We start from the raw sequence: 18,746 nt of genomic DNA, 5'->3' as shown, positions 1-18,746 counted from the left end.
GGCGGCACAGTGGCTCAGTAGGTAGCACTGTCACCTCACAGCAAGAAGGTCCTGAGTTCGATCCCTAGGCGAGGCTGTCCGGGTCCTTTCTTTGTGGAGTTTGCATGTTCTCCCCGTGTCTGCGTGGGTTTCCTCCAGGAGCTCCGGTTTCCTCCCACAGTCCAAAAACATGCAGTCCGGTTAATTGGAGACAGTGAATTGCCCTAGAGGAGAATGGGTGTGTGTGTGTGTGTGTATGTGTGTCTGCCCTGCGATGGACTGGCACCCCGTCCAGGGTTTTACTGTGTGTCTTGCACCCATTGAAAAGCTGGGATAGGGCCACTCAGGTGGTGCAGCAGTAAAAACACATGCTGGAACCAGAGCTGGGATCTCGAATACATCGTATCGAATCTCAGCTCTGCCTACCGTCTAAGGCTGAGCGGCCACATGAACAACGATTGGCCTGTTGCTCTGCTGGCTGATTGATGGCGCCTGCACAGAGATGAGAAAAAAGTGCTCTCAGGGTGTGTCTCTCCGTACACAACGCTGAGCTGCACTGCACTCGTCAAAGTGTAGGTGATAAGATGCATACGGCATGCTACCCATGTATCGGAGGGGGCATGGGTTAGCTTCGTTCTCCTCAATCAGAGCAGGGATCTGCGTTGGTGGAGAGGAAGCATGACACAATCGGACAATTGGTCGCGCTAAAAAGGGAGAAAAAGGGGGAAAATGCATATTTTTATATATAAAAAAAGAAAAGCTGGGATAGGCTCCAGCACCCCCGCAACCCTAACTGGATAAGCAGTTAAGAAAGTGAGTGAGTGAGTAAATGGAAAAAGGGAATCTAATTAAATAATTCCACATCAAATGTGCCTTATATATATTTAAATAAGTACATTTTCCCTTTTAAATATTCACTTTATAACTCATCTTAATTTTGATTTGGACATAACATGAAGCTAAACACCGTTAAAATAATGACTTTTACACATTTACATTTACAAATATTACATTACAAGTATTACACAGTTGTTTCTTTAGAGGGAAATACAGACTTAATTGGCATCTCATAACATCTACATTTAATTTGTTAGGCGAACAAGTGAAGGCAGTTGTAGCCTAGCGGTTGAGGTACTGGACTAGTAATTGAAAGGTTGATGGTTCAAGCCTCACCACTGCCAGGTTGCCACTCAATTGCTTAGACTGTATACTGTCACAGTACTATAACTCGCTTTGGATAAAAGCATCTGCTAAATGCTGAAAATGTAAATGTATGTAAAGCAATACAGAGTTCTCAATTATTGGTAAATAATCAACAGTGGGGCAGCTTAGTGTGTCCAACAACCAAAAAAAAAAAAAAGTCAATTCATATTTATAAATTGTCACCTGTGATATAAATTAGTTCTTGTTTACGCTTTTATAGCAGCTATATTCCTTACCACCTCCTTCCCTTTCTGAGGGGCGGCACAGTGGCTAAGTGGGTAGCACTGTTGCCTCACAGCAAGATGGTCATGGGTTCGATCCCCAGGTGGGGCTCTTCTGTGTGGAGTTTGCATGTTCTCCCCGTGTCTGTGTGGAGATACTAAATTGTCCAAGACTGTGTTCGATATAACCTTGTGAAGTGATGAATCTTGTGTAACAAGTAACTACCATTTTTGTCGTGGATGTAACCAAAGTGTAAAACACGACGTTTAATCACAATAAACAATCCCTTTCTGAGAGAAAACTTGAAAGAACAGCATAATTCTATATGTATGACTGAATGGGCACCAATTCCCATAGACATAGTTCAAAGTCTTGTAAGAAGCCTTTTTAGAAGAGGGGCTGTTATTGCTGAAAATATCACTCTATCACTTAATACCATTTGTTTTTGAAATTGAATATCCAGAGAGCTCATGGTCAGATATCCAAATACTTTTGGCCATAGAGTGTAAATGAGAGTACTACCTAGGGTTGCATGTGGGTGAACAGTTTTCATGTGGTATTTATACCTCCTACACAACCATCTAGTTACTATTCTTAAGACTTTTATGTTATTTATATATTATGTTGTGCATCAGTGCGCTGGTCTACCCATCTTCACATCACAAATTATGAGAATATCTCCAGTAATATAACAGTTGAAGGTTTCTATTATTGGCATGATTCACTTTAGCATGTCCACCTGGGTTGTTTATTCGATTTTCAGGATGTGTCTTGCATGCAGTTGTATTATGCAGACTATTAAACCTTACCTCCGAAGGTCAGAATGCTTCATGCATATTTGTTATCCCTATATATATGTACAATATACACCGATCAGCCATAACATAAAAACCAAGTGCTTTATATTGGTTGCAAGGCAAGAATACCCTGGACAGGGTGCCAATCTACTGCTTTGCCCTTCGACCACTCCTAAGATATAGCCAATCAAGACTGTGTAAATGCACTGACAACTAATTGACAGTAGAAAGCACTGCTAAGGATCGAATGTGGATCTAAGCAGTTGTGGGCAGTGGCAATAGGCCATTATGCCCCCAAGCACCATAAGCACCATGACATTTTATTTAGGCATCAAAATGTTCAGTATATATACAGGTATATATATATATATATACTGTATATATACTGTATATATATATATATATACAGTGTATCACAAAAGTGAGTACACCCCTCACATTTCTGCAAATATTTCATTATATCTTTTCATGGGACAACACTATAGACATGAAACTTGGATATAACTTAGAGTAGTCAGTGTACAGCTTGTATAGCAGTGTAGATTTACTGTCTTCTGAAAATAACTCAACACACAGCCATTAATGTCTAAATAGCTGGCAACATAAGTGAGTACACCCCACAGTGAACATGTCCAAATTGTGCCCAAATGTGTCGTTGTCCCTCCCTGGTGTCATGTGTCAAGGTCCCAGGTGTAAATGGGGAGCAGGGCTGTTAAATTTGGTGTTTTGGGTACAATTCTCTCATACTGGCCACTGGATATTCAACATGGCACCTCATGGCAAAGAACTCTCTGAGGATGTGAGAAATAGAATTGTTGCTCTCCACAAAGATGGCCTGGGCTATAAGAAGATTGCTAACACCCTGAAACTGAGCTACAGCATGGTGGCCAAGGTCATACAGCGGTTTTCCAGGACAGGTTCCACTCGGAACAGGCTTCGCCAGGGTCGACCAAAGAAGTCGAGTCCACGTGTTCGGCGTCATATCCAGAGGTTGGCTTTAAAAAATAGACACATGAGTGCTGCCAGCATTGCTGCAGAGGTTGAAGATGTGGGAGGTCAGCCTGTCAGTGCTCAGACCATACGCCGCACACTGCATCAACTCGGTCTGCATGGTCGTCATCCCAGAAGGAAGCTGACGCACAAGAAAGCCCGCAAACAGTTTGCTGAAGACAAGCAGTCCAAGAACATGGATTACTGGAATGCCCTGTGGTTTGACGAGACCAAGATAAACTTGTTTGGCTCAGATGGTGTCCAGCATGTGTGGCGGCGCTCTGGTGAGAAGTACCAAGACAACTGTATCTTGCCTACAGTCAAGCATGGTGGTGGTAGCATCATGGTCTTGGGCTGCATGAGTGTTGCTGGCACTGGGGAGCTGCAGTTCATTGAGGGAAACATGAATTCCAACATGTACTGTGACATTCTGAAACAGAGCATGATCCCCTCCCTTCGAAAACTGGGCCTCATGGCAGTTTTCCAACAGGATAACGACCCCAAACACAACCTCCAAGATGACAACTGCCTTGCTGAGGAAGCTGAAGGTAAAGGTGATGGACTAAACCCAATTGAGCACCTGTGGCGCATCCTCAAGTGGAAGGTGGAGGAGTTCAAGGTGTCTAACATCCACCAGCTCCGTGATGTCATCATGGAGGAGTGGAAGAGGATTCCAGTAGCAACCTGTGCAGCTCTGGTGAATTCCATGCCCAGGAGGGTTAAGGCAGTGCTGGATAATAATGGTGGTCACACAAAATATTGACACTTTGGGCACAATTTGGACATGTTCACTGTGGGGTGTACTCACTTATGTTGCCAGCCATTTAGACATTAATGGCTGTGTGTTGAGTTATTTTCAGAAGACAGTAAATCTACACTGCTATACAAGCTGTACACTGACTACTCTAAGTTATATCCAAGTTTTATTTCTATAGTGTTGTCCCATGAAAAGATATAATAAAATATTTGCAGAAATGTGAGGGGTGTACTCACTTTTGTGATACACTGTATATATATTGTATATATATATATATATATATATATATATATATATATATATATATATATATATATATACACTGATCAGCCAAAACATTAAACCACCCCCTTGTTTCTACACTTACTGTCCATTTTATCAGCTCCACTTACCATATGGAAGCACTTTGTAGTTCTACAATTACTGACTGTAGTCCATCTGTTTCTCTGCATGCTTTGTTAGCCCCCTTTCATGCTGTTCTTCAATGGTCAGGACTCTGACCATTGAAGGAGGTGGATCATCCTCAGCACTGCAGTGACACTGACATGGTAATGGTGTGTTAGTGTGTGTTGTGCTTGTATGAGTGAATCAGATACAGCAGCGCTGCTGGAGTCTTTAAACACCTCACTGTCACTGCTGGACTGAGAATAGTCCACCAACCAAAAATATATCCAGCCAACAGCGCCCTATGGGCGTCCTGTGACCACTGATGAAGGTCTAGAAGATGACCAACTCAAACAGCAGCAATAGATGAGCGATTGTCTCTGACTTTACATCTACAAGGTGGACCAACTAGGTAGGAGTGTCTAACAGAGTGGACAGTGAGTGGACACGGTATTTAAAAACTCTAATATAAAGTTGCCATCCAGTCTTTACAGCTGTAAAGCTGTACAGCTTGTACAGACTGAGTGAGAGGCAGGATATACCCCAGACCGGTCACCGCACACACACACACACACACACACACACACACACACACACACACAAGTAAACACACTCACGACTAGGGTAGTTTTTGGTAGCTCCAACTGGCCTGATTGCATGTTTTCAGACAGAGCACCCGGAAAAAACCCACACAGACACTGGTAGAACATGCAAAATCTACCCAGCCAGAGAATCAAACCCATACCCTTCTTGCTGTGAGGTGACAGCCCTATCAATATTTGCACCTATATTTAAACATGTTCAGGGCTCTATAAAGGCCACTGAAGTTCCTCCATATAAAACTCAAACCTGGTGTTTATAGACCTCCTATATATAGTCAATTTTGTATTTGTATTAGGAGTTTTAAACCCAATTGTAATGCAAAATAAATCATTATTATGTTACTTTGCTCCATTTATCTGTTTTTATTTAATTTAAAAATTATGTTCCAGTGAAAATATAGGCCACTCTATTGAAAACACATTTATCATGTCACCAGTAACATAATTATGTTCATAAGGTGGCCACATGGGCCCATAGTGTCTCTGCCCCTAGCTTGTAACATGGAGGAACATTGTTATTTCAATGTTTCAGTTGCTTATCAAAAAATTGTTGTGGAAATTTTTTTTTCCATGCTACTAACCATTAAGAACCACACCAGACCAGTTCGCCTTAGGAATTAAGAATACCCTTTATTCTTAAGAGCGTTACGCCGGCGGGAAGGCTTCAGACCGTATCTGACAAAACCTTCCCTGAAATTTTAAAAGCTGTCTCTTTTTCACCAGCGCCGAGATTCTGAACTTCTCGGTTCGAAACTCGGCGTTGCCACCATTCAGCTGGGCACCATCTAGCGGGCATAATTGGCAGTGCCTGCAGCAGACACTGTTCTGCTAGGGCGGGATGACCGGACTATGTTCATTGACCATGCAGTGTTCAGGTGATTTACAGGACCCCTAGGGTAGGGGGAGTCCAGATGTAAATTCCAGTTGTAAAGTCTGTAAATGTTCTAAACCATTTGTGCCTTTCAGCTAGCATCTGGATGCAAACACATCACAAAAATACAAAAATAAAAGTTCATGAAAAATAACGAGTTAAAACTTAAACATGAAATGAAACAATTATATATATATATATACATACACTGATCAGGCATAACATTATGACCACCTCCTTGTTTTTATCAGCTCCACTAACCATATAGAAGCACTTTGTAGTTCTACAATTACTGACTGTAGTCCATCTGTTTCTCTACATGCTTTTTTAGCCTGTTTTCACCCGGTTCTTCAATGGTCAGGACCCCCACAGGACCACCACAGAGCAGGTATCGTGTAGGTGGTGGATCATTCTCAGCACTGCAGTGACAATGACATGGTGATGGTGTGTTAGTGTGTGTTGTGCTGGTATGAGTGGATCAGACACAGCAGTGCTGCTGGAGATTTTAAATACCATGTCCACTCACTGTCCACTCTATTAGACACTCCTACCTAGTTGGTCCACCTTGTAGATGAATTGTAGACAATCGTTCATCTATTGCTGCTGTTTGAGTTGGTCATCCTCTAGACCTTCATCAGTGGTCGCAGGACGCTGCCCACGTGCGCTGTTAGCTGGATATTTTTGGTTGGTGGACTATTCTCAGTCCAGCAGGGACAGTGAGGTGTTTACAGACTCCATCAGCGCTGCTGTGTCTTATCCACTCATACCAGCACAACACACACTAACACACCACCACCATGTCAGTGTCACTGCAGTGCTGAGAATGACCCACCACCTAAATAATACCTGCTCTGTGGTGGTCCTGAGAGAGTCCTGGCCATTGAAGACCAGCATGAAAGGGGGCTAACAAAGCATGCAGAGAAACAGATGGACTACAGTCAGTAATTGTAGAACTACAAAGTGCTTCTATATGGTAAGTGGAGCTGATAAAATGGACAGTGAGTGTAGAAACAAGAAGGCTGTTTTAATGTTATGGTTGATCGGTGTATGGCCACACATAATACTAATAAATTCTACAATGTATCACCATTACTGCATGGGATCACGCATTTAGTCCTGCGCTATTCACGTGGTGCCATGTATTCTCCCATCCAAATAAACAAAAAATCTGACCAGATTACTTTGACATCAACACTGATCCATATCTATATAGTGCTTATATTTTTATTATTGCTTATATTTCACCACCGTCTTTTCAAAGTCACAGATTTGTTCTTCTTCAAAATTATGAACATCTGGAACAGCTTATTGGAGCGCTGCAGAACATAGTAGAATTATAATTGCTTAATTTTGTTATGCAGCACACCTGTCTGGGTGCATCTGCATTTGTTATGTTGCTTCACTTATTAATTGGGGTTGTTACTATTATTTCTAACCAATCTGTATATTTTATGGAAGGGAAATAAACTGAAAATGAGAGTTCCACTGGTTTTCTACTACTAAGAAATCAACTGCAGTGCTCTCATATCAAGGACTGTCAAGTACCATCTGATTTGTGACACTGCAGTCAGTTTAAAGACCTGTCAAGCTGCCTCTCGGCATGACTGTGACTGTGATGGTAGTAGATCTTAATAGCCACTGTCTTTACATTCCCTACCCTCCTTTGTAGTGTTGTGAATCGATCTCCATTGCAAAGGGTGAGTGTTATCATAGCCGGTGTTAGGGCTGATCACGATTCGAGTCTCTTCACAAACTGCCAGTGAGGACTTAACATGGCATAAAGCCTCTGATGGCTCTTTGAAACTTTTAACACAGCTTGGGGGATTATAGTCTTTATCTGCTTAGATCCTAATGATTAGTCCTGTGGTTTCCAATACACTGCTTTCACCACATGATTAATGCAGTCTTTGTGTTTAAAGCAAAACTGCACTGGGGAAAATATCCAATACAAGCCAAAACTTTCTGCATCCACACATCCATAAATCCTGGTTAAAATCAATTAAAAACATGAACTTGATTTCTATTGTTTTCTCACAGGTAGTATTATTTCCTCATCTGCTAAACCCTGATTTATCTGTTAGTACTGTAACATATAACTATAACTACTATAACACTGATTATCTCTTCATCATGGCACCTGTTAGTGGGTGGGATATATTAGGCAGCAAGTGAACATTTTATCCTCAAAGTTGATGTGTTACAAGCAGGAAAAATGGGCAAGCGTAAGGATTTGAGCGAGTTTGACTAGGACCAAATTGTGATGGCTAGACGACTGGGTCAGAGCATCTCCAAAACTGCAGCTCTTGTGGGGTGTTCCCGGTCTGCAGTGGTCAGTATGTATTGAAAGTGGTCCAAGGAAGAAACAGTGGTAAACCGGCAACAGGGTCATGGGCGGCCAAGGCTCATTGATGCACGTGGGGAGCGAAGGCTGGCCCGTGTGGTCCGATCCAACAGACGAGCTACTGTAGCTCAAATTGCTGAAGAAGTTAATGCTGGTTCTGATAGAAAGGTGTCAGAATACACAGTGCATCACAGTTTGTTGTGTATGCGGCTGCATAGCCACAGACCAGTCAGGGTGCCCATGCGCCAACAATGAGCACGTGAACATCGGGACTGGACCACGGAGCAATGAAAAAAATGTGGCCTGGTCTGATAAATCACGTTTCATGTGGATGGCCGGGTGCATGTGCGTCGCTTACCTGGGGAACACATGGCACCAGGATGCACTATGGGAAAAAGGCAAGCCGGCAGTGGCAGTGTGATGCTTTGGGTAATGTTCTGCTGGGAAACCTTGGGCCCTGCCATCCATGGGAATGTTACTTAGACACGTAACACCTACCTAAGTATTGTTGCAGACCATGTACACCCTTTCATGGTAACAGTATTCCCTGATGGCTGTGGCCTCTTTCAGCAGGATGATGCACCCTGCCACAAAGCAAAAAAGGTTTGAGGAGCACAACAACAAGTTTCAAACATGCATTCATCTTTCTACAACCCCAAATCAGAAAAAGTTGGGACAGCATGGAAAATGCAAATAATAAAAAAACACAGAGTTTCTTACATTTACTTTGACTTTAATTTGATTGCAGACAAGATGAACCTGAGATATTTCATGTTTTATCTGCTCAACTTCATTTCATTGATTAATAAACATCCATTCCTGCATTTCAGGCCTGCAACACATTCCAAAAAAAGTTGGGGCAGTAAAGCATTTACCACTTTGTAATGTTGCCATTCCTTTTCACCGCACTTAAAAGATGTTTTGACACAGAGGAGACCAAGTGATTTAGTGTTTCAGCTTTTATTTTGTCCCATTCTTCTTGCAAACACGTTATAAGATGTGCAACAGTACGGGGTCGTCGCCGCATTTTTCGTTTCAAAATTCTCCACACATTCTCTATTAGGGACAGGTCAGGACTGCAGGCAGGCCAGTCCAGTACACGTACCCTCTTCTTCCGCAGCCATGCCTTTGTAATGTGTGCAGCATGTGGTTTTCGCATTGTCTTGTTGGAAAAGATGACGTCTTGAAGGCACCATATGTTGCTCTAAGATCTCAATGTACTTTTCTGCATTAATGCTGCCATCACAAAAGAGCACTGACACAGCCCCATACCATGACAGACCCTGGCTTTTGGACTTGTTGCTGATAATAGTCTGGCTGGTTCTTTTCGTCTTTGGTCCGGAGCACATGGCATCCATTTCTTCCAAAATAGAGCTGGAAAACTGATTCATCTGACCACAATACACGTTTCCACTGTATAATGGTCCATCCTAGATGCCTCTAAGCCCAGAGAAGTCGACGTAGCTTCTGGACTTGGTTAACATAAGGCTTCTTAAGTGGTATTTGTGCATGTAACTCTGTATTGTAGTGCTTGACAAAGGTTTGCCAAAGTAATCCCTCACCCATGTGGTTATATCAGCTATTGTTGAGTGGCGGTTCTTGATGCAGTGCCGTCTGAGGGATCGAAGATAACAGACGTTCAGCTTAAGCTTGCACCCTTGGCCTTTATGCACTGAGATTCCTCCAGATTCCTTGAATGGTTTAATAATATTATGCACTGTAGTGGGAGAAATATGCAAATCCCTTCCAGTCTTTCTTTAAGGTACATTTGTTGACAAACTGGAGATCCTCTGATCATCTTTGCTCATAAAAGACTCAGTCTTTCCTGGATGCTGCTTTTGTATTAAACCATGATTACAATCACCTGTTGACATCATCTGTTTGAAATCACATCATTATTTAGTTTTTTCACCTCATTACTAGCCCAAAATTTTCCCCTGTCCCAATTTTTTTTAGAACATGTTGCAGGTCTGAAATGCAGGAATGGATGTTTATTAATAAATGAAATGAAGTTGAGCAGATAAAACATGAAATATCTTGGGTTCATCCTGTCTGCAATCAAATAAAATAAGTCAAAGTAAATGTAAGGAACACTGCATTTTTATTTTATTTTCATTTTTCATACTGTCCCAGCTTTTTCTTTCTGATTTGGGGTTGTAGCATGAATCTACCCAGATGTAGAAAATATGGTAAAATTTTTACATTGCTTAGGGGTCTGTGTGTTATGCTCCTTACCCCCAGTTATGCATCTTTGCACATTGTCATTTGGAAGGATTTAGAAATGGCAACCATGAGCTTAATTAAAGCACCACATTTCACAATGCTAATCGTCAAAACTTGAAGATGTTGTTAACAGGCAATCAGCCTTAGTTCTCGCTTTTGCAGCTGTATTTGTAATTTTGACTTTTCACTTGTGCGAAGCTTAAATTCTTGCTATGTTTCTGTTATTTTGTCCACAACTTGTGGTGCATTTTACAGATATCCCAAATTTTTTGTTCTTAGAACTGCACATTAATATGTGTGTGTCTATCAAGCCCCACTAAGGTTTCCAAACAGATGGTGGCACTGACTCATTCTAGCACACAATGGTATGATCAGGGAATCTGTGAGAAAAACACACAACCTGTCCCTTCACCCAGACCAAAGAGAGTCAGCCAGCCGATAGTACCGCTGAGCTTTAGTAGAAAGCTTTTATGTGGTCTGATTAAAGTGTTTGTGTATTCGAGACCTGATTTAATTGGGTCACATGGCGAGTGGTTGGAAGGTTAAAATGTTTCCATGTATCGCTTTTCTATGGCCTGGACACATCGCCACTCCGCTGCTGACCTTTTTCAGAATTAAAAAGGCTACTTGACATTTTGACAGGTTTCCAAATTTTAGAAACACCGGTTTAGCTTCGCCCCACTGCTGATACTGACAGGCTTGAGATGGAGAGAGAAGAATTGGCATGCAAACTAATCACAGGCCACACTGTCATAAATAATTGGTGAAAATGATATGCTTGTTGAATTAGTCTGTAGCGAACTGCATAAACACTAGCGCTACAGAGGAAGCTGACAGCAGGCATAGACAGAGCGTAGACAGACATCCAGGATTGGGAATAATCAGAATGCAGTTATTTAGAACACAAAAATTAAGCACACAGATGCATAGTTTTGCTGATAAATCTGACTTTATACTTATAATCAATATAAAAAGTATTAAGCACCAGTATTTTCCTCAGTCTTTTAGTAAACCCTAAACACATTATAACATACACCAATCAGCCATAACATTAAAACCTCCTGTCCATTTTATCAGCTCCACTTACCATATAGAAACACTTTGTAGTTCTACAATTACTGACTGTAGTCCATCTGTTTCTCTACATACTTTTTTAGCCTGCTTTCACACCCTGTTCTTTAATGGTCAGAGGACCACCAACCACAGAGCAAGTATTATTTAGGTGGTGGATCATTCTCAGCACTGCAGTGACACTGACATAGTGGTGGTGTGTTAGTGTGTGTTGTGCTGGTATGAGTGGATCAGACACAGCAGTGCTGCTGGAGTTTTTAAATACTGTGTCCACTCACTGTCCACTCTATTAGACACTCCTACCTAGTTGGTCCACCTTGTAGATGTAAAGTCAGAGACGATCGCTCATCTATTGCTGCTGTTTGACTTGGTCATCTTCTAGACCTTCATCAGTGGTCTGTTGGCTGGATATATTTTTGGTTGGTGGACTATTCTCAGTCCAGCAGTGACAGTGAGGTGTTTAAAAACTCCATCAGCATTGCTGTGTCTTATCCACTCATACCAGCACAACACACACTAACACACCACCACCATGTCAGTGTCGCTGCAGTGCTGAGAATGATCCACCACCTAAATAATACCTGCTCTGTAGTGGTCATGTGGGGGTCCTGACCATTGAAGAACAGGGTGAAAGTAGGATAAAAAATTATGAACTACAAAGTGCTTCAATATGGTAAGTGAGGCTGATAAAATGGACAGTGAGTGTAGAAATACATGTTATGGCTGATCGGTGTATAATTAAATATGTGCGCTTTTCTTAAGACAGTACAACTGTGGATTGTAATTGATTGACCACAATCTGTGATCACGCTAGGATCAAACAGCTCACTGGTTTTCTGAACAGTGTGTTGATTTCTTTCATATCTTCAAAGACAAATGTCGAATCGAAAAGACTCATCGTGTGAAAGGTCTCCTACTTGGGCTGTCACGTCTTGTCAGAAAACATTTGCTTCAGTCTGTGGACACACAAGGCTGGAGACGAATGTGCCGCCGACTCCAGCGCGTCAGCCCAGCGAGGGGATTATGCGGGAGCCCAGCCTGATTTCATCTGACAGAGACCAGTAGGTTAATCCGTTTGTATGAATGAGCAAAATGGCAGCGGATGGGGTTTCCACTATGATGGATTGCACCGATTCTGCCAATTTACATCATTTATCAATTTCATTATAATGTAGGAAGGTTTTAAAGTACAGCGCTAACCCGATATCTACCCTCCCTTGTGTATAATCTTAGACAATTCAGACCTTGAACTTTTATTCCTCCACACAGGTGCTAGACTTTGAAAAGACGTATTGCCATGAACATTGCCAGAATCCAATTTTCGTCCTTGTCTGCTTAACTAGCAAGGAAAAACTGATATAACAGCATGAAGGCTATTCTTTGTGGAGTCCTGTGTACCTGTGTCTTGCACCGCCGTTACCATAGAGACCCCTCTATCCCTTCCAGACGAGGCAGGGGCTGCTTGGCTGTCTCTCACAGGAGCTACTCCGTTAAGCAACACTGTCATTCACGTGGCCCAGGATCGTATGTGTTGCATGTGGGGGGTGCAAAGTTGTTGATGCTACCGTCTCTGCTCTTTTTTGTGCCAATGATCCCCTGGCAGTTAGTGCCATGTGTTTGGTGCTACGACAGCTTTCGTGAGAGCTGACGGCTGAGACAGAGTAACACCCGGTCTGGATGAAGTGGCGTTTAATTGAAACAGTCTTTCTTTGGAGGCAGCTGTTTACCGCTCTGCTGTTAATTGCCACTGATAATGACAATGAGTACACAGATAACGCTGGTTTAGTGAATTCCCCATCATCCTCTCCTTCTGTCTGTTGTCCTCTATTACTTTTCCAACCACAAAGTACTGTATAAGTTTATTAGGTTAGAAAAAACTACCCAGCTTACTCCGTGAGTCTGACCTTTCCTAATGCATGTCCACTTTTATTAAGCTGGGAGTACAAACAGTCACCCTTAGACTCTGTCTGGATGAGCTGATGGCATCAAGGGGGCTGCAGCTTAATGCTCCAGTTTCTGCCTTGGCAACGACTCATCTTAATTAAAATGTGTGCCTGGAAGTTCATCCGAGCTAAGCATTATAGAGTCTGAAGTGTCTATAACAAATATGACATGAGTAAAAGTCTATAACGAGACTTAAACCGATCAGCCATAACATTAAAACCACCTCCTTGTTTCTACACTCACTGTCCATTTTATCAGCTCCACTTACCATATAGAAGCACTTTGTAGTTCTACAATTACTGACTGTAGTCCATCTGTTTCTCTGCATGCTTTGTTAGCCCCCTTTCATGCTGTTCTTCAATGGTCAGGACCCCCACAAAACCACCACAGAGTAGGTATTATTTAGTTGGTGGGTCATTCTCGGCACTGCAGTGACACTAACATGGTGGTGGTGTGTTAGTGTGTGTTGTGCTGGTATGAATGGATAAGACACAGCTGCACTGCTGGAGTTTTTAGACACTTCACTGTCACTGCTGGACTGAAAATAGTCCACCAACCAAAAATATCCAGCCAACAGCGCCCCGTGGGCAGTGTCCTATTACCACTGATGACGGTCTAGAAGATGACCAACTCAAACAGCAGCAATAGATGAGCGATCGTCTCTGACTTTAAATCTACAAGGTGGACCAACTAGGTAGGAGTGTCTAATAGAGTGGACAGTGAGTGGACATGGTGTTTAAAAACTCCAGCAGCGCTGCTGTGTCTGATCCACTTATACCAGCACAACACACACTAACACACCACCACCATGTCAGTGTCACTGCAGTGCTGAGAATGATCCACCACCTAAATAATACCTGCTCTGTGGTGGTCCTGTGGTGGTCCTGACCATTGAAGAACAGCATAAAAGGGGGCTAACAAAGCATGCAGAGAAACAGATAGACTACAGTCAGTAATTGTAGAACTACAAAGTGCTTCTATATGGAAAGTGGAGCTGATAAAATGGACAGTGAGTGTAGAAACAAGGTGGTGGTTTTAATGTTATGGCTGATCGGTGTATATGTGAGTTTCTATAACAAGTTCAGCATGAAAATGTGTAAGTCTGAAAAAGAAGGTCTGTAATAATAATAACAGGAAAATTGTAACAAGACTGAGATGAGGAGGTGTTTACAACAAGAATACGATGACTAAGTGTCTATAACAATACTGACATGAGAGTCTATAGTGCCCTGAGAAATTTATTTGATCTCTTACAAACTTCAGCCAAACAATTCTGACAACTAAAGATCGATATTTAATATCGCTTCAGTGGTTCAGTCATACCAAAATTCTTCAAGCATAAAATGCACACTTATGGTCCTGCGACAGCATCCCACTGGGGATAAAGTCATAAAAATAAAATCATTAGTCCATAAGCTTGAATTGTTTTTATGCTTGTTGCATAGTCCAACTGTATATATACAGTACATTGACTTTTATATCAATGCGGACAGTATGAACCATGCTTTGTCTGGTCAAGTTCATGTCATTTGTTAATATACATCCATTCCTGCATTTCAGGCCTGCAACACATTCTAAATATTTAACAGGTGAATATAATCATGTTTTGGTTACAAAAGCTGTATCCATTAAAGGCAGAGTCTTTGAGGAGCAAAGATGATCAGAGGATCTCCAGTTTGTTAAGAACAATGTTCCTTAAAGAAAGACTGGAAGAGATTTGCATATTTCTCCCTCTACAGTGCATAATATCATTAAATGATTCAATGAATCAGGAGGAATTTCAGAGCGTAAATGGCAAGGGCACAAGCCTAAGCTGAACACCTGTGATCTCTGATCCCTCAGATGGCACAGCATCAAGAACCGCTACTCATACTTTACTGTGCTATAAAAAAGCTTTATGTTAACCATGTTCAGAAACGGCGTCAACTTCTCTGGGCTCGAATGCATCTGGGATGGACCATTGCACAGTGGAAACGTGTATTGTGGTCAGATAAATCAGCATTCCAGGTCTTTTTTGGAAGAAATGGATGCCATGGGCTCCAGACCAAAGACGAAAAGGACCATCCAGACTGTTATCAGGAAAAAGTTCAAAAACCAGGGTCTGTCATGGTATGGGGCTGTGTCAGTGCCCTTGTCAAAGGTCATTTACACTTCTGTGATGGCAGCATTAATGCAGCAAAGTACATTGAGATCTTAGAGCAACATGTGCTGCCTTCAAGACATCATCTTTTCCAGGGAAGTCCATGCATTTTTTAACAAGACAATGCAAAACCACATGCTGCACACATTACAAAGGCATAGAAGAGGGTACGGGTACTGGACTGGCCTGCCTGCAGTCCTGATTTGTCCCCAATGGAGAACGTGTGGAGAATTTCGAAACGAAAAATGTGACAACCTCATACTGTTGCTCACCTATCTTGCAGTGTTATAAAGTGGTAAATGCTTTACTGTCCCAACTTTTGTTTTAGAATGTGTTGCAGGCCTGAAATGCAGGAATGGAAGTATATTAACAAATTAAATGAAGTTCACCAGACAAAACATGAAATATCTTGCAATCATACTCTCTGCAATGAAATAAAAGTAAATGTAAGAAGCTCTGTTATTTGATTTGGGTTGTGGAATTGCTATAAAATAAGGGATTTTATTCATTTGTTAGCTAAAAATACATACATTTCTTGTTAAGCAGTCTTGTAGAAGATAATGCATGAATAGGCTTCAGAGCTCCTCCTCTTAACCTTTAGAGGTTTAACAAAAGAGAGCATTTACTGTCACTTTTTGAAAGGACACTTTTTGTTTGTGTCTCTATTTAAGACGTCTTGATCAGTCAAAAACATTCCAATTGTAATTATCATCTTCCATCTTTTCTGTATTTTTGAGCCATTTGTTTCATTTCTCTTTGGTCTTTTTCTCTCTGATGCTTTGCCCTGTCACACACTGGAGAAGGCATTGCTCTTCACAGCAGTCACACACAAAAGACGAAGGGAGGCAAACAAACGCACATATTTTAATGTATTCTCCAGACGTTATTCATCATCATTCTGCATTTAGAAATGATTGGTCATTGCTGCCTTTTGATCTCACACCACTGACCACACACTGCAGTGCAGACAAATGTGCCTGGCACATACGTGTCAATTAACACCAGAATAGATCTGCTGGAGCGCTGTGCACAATACACACAGAACTGGATGCAGACCATGATTACTGTAATTATTCATTATGCTCATCATGTGCACAGCCAAAGGTTGGCCAACGAGGTGGACGTTGGGTTAATTGCTTTTGTTTCCTTCCAAATGGCAGGGGAAAAATTAAATACAGACAGGGTTGGGCTAAATATTTTTGAAAACATATTTATTGTGGAATACTAAATACATGTCTGTCTAGTGTATTCAGTAAATTATTCTGTTAACCCTTTGGATCCTAGCCATTTTTGGAATGTATATACTCAATGCTTTAATGCTTAGGGCCTGAAATTGAAGACAATGTCCACTGTCTTACACTGATCAGCCATAACATTAAAACCACCTACTTCTTTCTACACTCACTGTCCATTTTATCAGCTCCACTTACCATATAGAAGCACTTTGTAGTTCTACAATTTCTAACTGTAGTCCATCTGTTTCTCTACATACTTTTTTAGCCTGCTTTCACCCTGTTCTTCAATGGTCAGGACTCTCCCAGTACCACTACAGAGCAGGTATTATTTGGGTGGTACATCATTGAGTGGGCATTGAGTGGACATGGTATTTAAAATCTAAAGCAGGGCTGATGCGTCTGATCCACTCATACCAGCACAACACACACTAACACACCATCACCATGTCAGTGTCACTGCAGTGCTGAAAATGATCCACCACCTAAATAATACCTGCTCTGTGGTGGTCCTGTGGGGATCCTGACCATTGAAGTACAGGGTGAAAGGGGGCTAACAAACCATGCAGAGAAACAGAACTAGAACTACAAAGTGCTTCTATATGGTCAGTGAAGCTGATAAAATGGACAATGTGTGTAGAAAGGAGGTGGTTTTAATGTTATGGCTAATCGGTGTATACTGAGGATATAGTTAAATGAAAACAGTTTATTTCAGTGTAAACCCCCAGACCTTGCAACAACGCTGTAGGTAAAAACTGATTCTGACTCAAAGCAATATATACTTAAAATATATTTTAAAAAATGCACACAATAAAACATATTTAATGCTTCTAATGCTTCGTCTTGTAAATTAAACTCAACAAGCTCTTTAAAATCTGCTTGATTTTTCTAAACTTCAGAACAATACTGATTGAGTTGGCATGACTTCTATTTGTTCAGTTCAAATTTGGGCAAAGAGTCTGCAACACAACAAAAAAAAAACTTGTTTTGAGTTGAAAAGAAGTTGAAAAGAAGATGACTAATGTGCTCAGGTGGCACAGCAGGATAATCCGCTAGCACATCAGTGCCAAGATTCTAAGCTCACAGATTTGAATCTTGGTTCTATATGCTATATAGAAATAAACATTTTTGACATACAGTATATGTTATTACACATACATGAGCATACATATTTCTATGGGCTACACATATATGTCTATATATGAAATTGTTCCAATTCCTAATAGATTTTATATATAGTTTGCACAAATATGGGCATATATGTTATATATGAAATATTTATATTTGTAAATGTATTACATTTGCGTATGGGTGAGCCATGGCTTGGGGCGTTCCACTCTCCCAAGACAAGCATGGTGCGAGGCCCAATACCAAAAAAAATGGAGCAAGTTCCAAGGAAATTAAACAGAATGCTGACATTCATCATCAGTGAAAACCTGAGGTAAACCTCATGCTCTGACATCACAGCTTTAAGAGAAAAGGTGTGCCAGATAATAAACTGACTAAGAGGATAGAGAGAAGTTGCGATATATGAGAAATCAGATTCTGAGTCACGGGTGACTGTTATTGAGAGAATGACAGCTCACTCTGTGACTCTGTGCTTCCTCTGTCAGCCACACTATGTCATGAAGAAAGGCACGTATCTGACCGGGGTGCATTCAGCATCCACCCTTTACATTTGGCACCCTTCACTGTTTAGTATAAAAAGTCAATATTTTTAATAATAATTAAACCCAATATCTTTAGTAATAACTGATTGTGTAGCAGTTTTGTATCATTAGAGAACAAACTCCATTTCCAGAACAAAATACAATGCATAAAATGCAATAAAAGAAACATTTGTGATGTGTTAATTCTCTTGAACATTTAACTAATAAATAACTAATAATTAAAAGATTTTTAATTCTTTAACTGATCAACTTTATTGTATTTAGTAATAGCACTGTTCTGTTTATATATATTTGGGGGAAAGATCTGGGCTGCAGTCAGG

Source organism: Trichomycterus rosablanca, chromosome 2, assembly GCF_030014385.1.
Source record: "Trichomycterus rosablanca isolate fTriRos1 chromosome 2, fTriRos1.hap1, whole genome shotgun sequence".
NCBI lineage: Eukaryota > Metazoa > Chordata > Actinopteri > Siluriformes > Trichomycteridae > Trichomycterus > Trichomycterus rosablanca.
Note: the sequence above shows the minus strand (reverse complement) of the source record.